Here is a 6096-nt window from a genome sequence, read left to right on the forward strand (position 1 = left end):
TTAGTCTTTGATTACTTCCCATTTTGAGGACACATCAAGGAACAATTTTATAGGGTTGAGGACTCGAAATTTTATAGGCCTTATTCACGTAATTAAATGATTTTTTATAATATGATAGACAAGCCGTTACTCTTTTCGCTTCTCGATCCCGAATGCGTTCACGCATGCCTTTCTTAGACCCAATCATACTTATATGTTACTCTGAGTAGTGAGATTGATGAACTTGAATTGTCTAAACTATTGAATGAATTGAAAAAGTTTAGAAAAGCTAGTCGATACTCACTAGAAGATATCAAATGAATATAACTTTTCTGTGGGGGGAAACGGCCAATTTCACCACTCTTCCATTGACAACATCAGATAAATCATGAAACATAACGAACCAAAGTCTTGTACGAACGAGAATCATACAGAAACGTATACAAATTAAATTTAGCAACTAGCAACTCTGTAAACATAAGAAACACTATTTAAACTTTATAGGATTTTTAACATTGAAACCTCTCTACTAAGTTTGTTTCGGATAAAAACTCCTTGAATTAAGTTTAGTGAAATAACCCACAAACTAATTTTATTTAATTAGTTAAACCCTCTGTCTACAGTGTGAGTCATAATTACCACTACTACTGGTAAATCTTTAATTTATGAGCTTTTATATTAAATAAACATAGTTGATGGGTTTTACCATTGAAAAATCAAAAATATAAAAATATAATAACATTAACTAAAAATTAATAACTTAATTATTTTTCAAAATTAGCATTCTTTAAATTAATGTGAATAGATGAGTTTGATTTCTTTTAAAATCAACATTATCTATGTATAAATTGAAAATGTAAAATACCAGAAAATATAATAAAAATTATCTAAAGATTTACTAGCAATAGTAGTTCTTTTGACATGCACTAGATATAAACTAATTATCTAAAAAACTAGTAACTAACATTTTCAAAACTAGCACATCAAATAAATTATGCTGCATCGATAAGATATATTTATTTTAAAATCCATATTATATGTGGGAGCTAAAACTCGCAATTATAACTTAATGTGAATAGAGTAAGGTTTAGTCAGACTAGGTTATATTCACATTAAATTGTTAGTTACGGGTTTTAGCTCCCACGTATAATTTGAATTTTAAAATAAATCTATCTCATCAATGCAGCATAATTTATCTGAAGTGTTAATTTTGAAAATATTTGTTACTAATTTTTAAATAATTATTTTATCTCTATTGTTGGTCAAAAGAACCACGAATACCGGCAAAACTTTATATAATTTTTATTTTATTTTTTGGGTTTTTAATTTTAATTTATACATAAATGTTGATTTCAAAATAAATCAAACTCATCTTTTTTTTTTGTCATCAAATACAGATTCATATTGACTCTGCGAACCAAGCTGGTAACACTGCATCCATGTGAACGACGAAAAACAGTTGTTTTCTGGCACTGCGTGCTAGACCGTCCGCCCTAGAGTTCTCCGTTCTAGGTACATGAATGATCTTTGTGTTTCTGAAACTTCCCATCAAAACTTTTATGTCTTCCAAGTACACTTCAAATGCCGGCCATTCTTCTGGTTCTGAAACCATCTTCACCAATTGAGAACAATCCGTTGCAAACGTGACCTGAAACTGATGCAAATTCTTCATACACTCCATTGCCCATATTAAAGCATCTATCTCCGCATGAAGAGGTGATAGAGATGCCCGAACATTTCTTGTCCCCATTAGACCATCAAAACCCTCTAGGGTACTATACCAACCTTGTCCTGAATAAAGATCTTTATCCTTCCACGACCCATCTGTAAAACACCATCTCCCTTGAATAGATTGTACAGTCCTCACTTCTATTGGTTGTGTTCCTCAATGTGCATTTAGGAGTTGTGCTTCCGCCCAAAGTATTGACTCTATTTCTGCTATTCTTAGTGTTTCACTCGGCTCGACATCGATATTACAAAAAACCTTATTATTTCTCCTCTTCCAGATATACCATAAAATCCATGCAAATTGATGATCGTCCATTTCTGGGCGTACCCTCTAGAAGAGATGATCCATATTTGTAAAGAGAGAACCAGTGGGAAAGTTATCCGGATGTGATGGCATCTTTGAGAGAGCCCAAATCTGACACGCTGGTGGGCATTCAAAGAACACATGATTTATGGATTCTTCGGGAGCTCCACAACGATCACAAGATATCTCCCCTTGCATCCCTCTCGCCTTCAAATTTTTCTTGACCGCTATGCATCCTGAGATCAATTGCCATAAGAAGTGTCTCAGTTTCGGTGGACATTTCACTTTCCAACAGAATGCTTTCAATATATCTACATTGGGTCCATAAAGAACTAGTGGTTTTTCCTTATCCGGATAAACTCGTTCTACTTGGTATCCCGATTTTACCGTGTATCTTCCATTGTTAGTAAAGTGTCAGCCATCCCTATCCACCATCTGATTTCTACTCAGAGGAATACTTTCAATTATGTTCACATCATGGGGATCCACCAAATTCCTAATTGCTTGCGAATTCCAAGTTCGTGAGACTGGATCAATAAGAGAGTCCACTGTAAGGTCCAGAAAATTGTGTTGTTGATTTTTGTTTGCTGGTCTCGGACGAGTGGTTGGGAGCCATGGATCATTCCATACAGATATAGATGATCCTGTTCCCACCCGTTTAATTAGTCATTTGCTAACCAGAGATCTAGCTGATACAATACTCCTCCAGCCATATGACGAGGAGTATGAACGGATCGGTTCCAGGGGTGATGCATTCCTGTAATACCGTCCTTTGAAAACTCGAGAAAATAATGTATTTGGCTTTTCTATCAATCGCCATAGCTATTTTGCAAGCATAACCGTGTTAAAATCTGTAAGATCTTTGAAGCCTAAGCCCCCATCTTCCTTATTTATGCATAATTTATCCCATGATTTCCAGTGCATACCTCTTGTGTTTCCCCCCGGACTCCACCAAAATTGTGCCACCGCACTTGTCAGCTTCTTCGTTGTAGCTTTTGGTAACCTATAGACAGACATCACATGATTTGGTAAAGCTGTAACCACGGATTTGATAATCACCTCCTTTCCTCTTTTAGTAAAAAACTTGAAAGTCCAGCCATTTACCCTATTATTTAGACGATCCTGTACAAATCCAAGAACTTGTATTTTAGAGCCACCGAGACTTTCAGGAAGGCCAAGATAAGATCCCATGCCTCCTATATTTTGTATTCCCAAAATATCCCTTAACTCTTGCCTACTAGTCTCCTCAATCTTATGTCCAAATTGTATGGACGATTTTTGGAAGTTGATCAGTTGGCCCGAAACCACTTCATATTCCTTTAAAATCCTGAGAATGGTTTGACATTCTTCCTTTTGTGCTTTACAAAAGAAGAGGCTATCATCTGCGAAAAGCAAATGAGATATTGTCGGGCTAGCTCTAGCCACCTTCATCCCCGTCAAATGTTTTCCTCTCTCAGTCTTTTTAATATTTGCAATCAAAGCCTCTGTGCACATGATGAATAAATAGGGTGATAAAGGATCTCCTTGACGTAGCCCCCTCTGTGGGATTATGAGACCTCGTGGTTGTCCGTTTAGTAGCACCCGATATTGTACTGATGATATGCACTCCATCATTAACTTAACCCAGTGAGGATCAAAACCCATCTTCTGCAATAGCGCCTGAATAAAGGCCCATTCCACCCTATCATACGCTTTGCTCATATCCGTTTTAATTGCCATATACTTGTTTTGACAAGATTTATTGGTCCTTAACCCATGAAACATCTCTTGCGCTATAAGAATATTATCCGATATCATCCGTCCTGCCACAAAGGCTGATTGCGTTTCCGATATAAGGTATGGAAGGCACACTCTTAGTCGTTGACATAATACTTTCGAGATAATTTTATACCCTACATTGCAAAGACTTATTGGCCGCAGTTCCGTCATCCTTATAGGTCTCTCTGTCTTCGGAATCATGCAAATATTGGTAACATTTAACATTGAATCCATTTCACCTGTCACCAGAAAATTATTGACCATTGCAACTAGATCATCTTTGATGATGTGCCATGCATGTTGAAAAAACAAAGCTGTCATCCCATCCGGTCCTGGGGCTTTTTCTGGATGCATCATAAACAAAGTAATGCAGCGTAACTTGTGATCCTTGTGATCACAACTTCCTTTTCATATTAGGAATTTCCTTTTCTATGTTTTGGCTTTTTTCCTTTTTAATAGCTATTGAGTTTTCTATTTCCCTTCGGGATTAGGTTATTCTTCGCTAGTATATATAGCGATGCAATTAGACCTTTGTAAGGACCTTGAATTTAAATAAGATATTGAGTTTTCTTAAGAGCTTTCATAAGCACTGCGAAGAGTATTCGCGTCCCCTAAGAGCTTTAACGAGCACTGCGAAGAGTATTCGCGTCTTTAACCTTGTTACCGAAGTTACCTTCGTCGACAAGTTACCTGAGTTGAAGATCAAACCCTAGGTCTTCGACTTATATCATTTCCGCACTCTATCAGTTGGTATCAGAATCAGTACGTTTCGGGAAAGAAATTCTTGTTTTCCATGACTAAGAAGACAGGAGGCGCTGGTGGTGACAATCGGGATCAAATCCTGGATGGCTCTGCTTCGGAATTAGCTGACCTACGAACCTTCTTCATCAAGAGTCTAACGGCATCTCAGGCGTCGATTCAGCAGCTAGGAGAAACCTTGGCCGGACGATTGGACGCTTTGACCACCGCAATTACAGCCTTGGTTGAGCAACAAAACCAACGCAACGCTCAAGCTCCACTACCAGCTCCACAACGACACCAACCACTACCACAACAACACCCGCCACCAGGTCGACATCAGCAACCACCAAATCTCCCACATCTGCCTCAAGGACAACGCCAACATCGTATCCTACGACACAACCCATATGTCGAGGACGAGGATGAAGTTCATCAGCGCTTGTTTTATGAGGATCTTCGTAAACAAGATCATCATGATACTCACTGGGAAAGAAGCTTTCGAGTAGACATACCAGAATTTCATGGAGGTCTCCGCGGTGATGAACTTATCGATTGGCTAGTTTTCGTGGAAGAAATCATAGAGTTTAAACAAGTTCCGTTTGATCGTCGTGTTTCCCTTGTAGCCATGCGTTTTCGCGGCCATGCTGCAACATGGTGGAAACAGCTCAAGACAACCCGATCACGCATAGGCAAAGCACCGATCAATTCTTGGGACAAGCTCACAAAACACCTTCGACAAACGTTTCTGCCGCACAACTACGAACGCACCATGTATACTAAGTTACAGAACTTGCGCCAAGGTAACCGAAGTGTGGATGAGTACCCGTAATGAGATCAATGACAGTCAAGTTCAACTCGTCTCGCGTTTCATTGGTGGTCTGCGGCCGCAACTTCAAAATTCAATGGCACATTTTGATCCTTTAACTATTGGAGAAGCTCATCGCCGTGCGGCATCATTCGAACAATAGTTGAAGTCGTCAAACTGGAACGCATCGTCTTCGCGATCTCGTCCTCAAGACTCTGCAAACAGTACCACTCCATCGACCTCAACCAAAGATATCGGTGATGCAGCAGTATCTGTAACTAAACCCAATGCACAAGACGATCAACAACTTAGGCGGTCAACTCGACCTAACGCGCTACGTTGTTACTCATGCGGTGAACAGGGACATCACCAAACAGCATGTCCCCATGCCACACGCCGAGGGTTAGTCATCGATGAAACAATTGACGAGCAAGAAGTCTACGATTCACAGGACGAGGTGGACCAAACAGACGAGGATGCTGTTCAACCGACTACGGGTGATCATGGACGTTTACTGGTGCTTCGCCGTGCCTGTCTCGCACCTCAGCAATCTGATGACAAGTGGTTACGAACAAATATTTTTCATTCCACTTGCACAATGAAAGGCCATATATGCAGTTTTGTTATTGATTCCGGGAGTTGCCGAAATGTGGTCTCCGAAGAGGCAGTCGACAAACTGGGCATCACCAGAGAGAAGCACCCATCACCTTACAATCTGGGTTGGCTTAACGATACCGCAACCATTCATATCACGCAACGAGCGATCGTTTCTTTCTCGATT

The sequence above is a fragment of the Brassica napus genome, chromosome C9 (assembly GCF_020379485.1).
Source record: "Brassica napus cultivar Da-Ae chromosome C9, Da-Ae, whole genome shotgun sequence".
NCBI lineage: Eukaryota > Viridiplantae > Streptophyta > Magnoliopsida > Brassicales > Brassicaceae > Brassica > Brassica napus.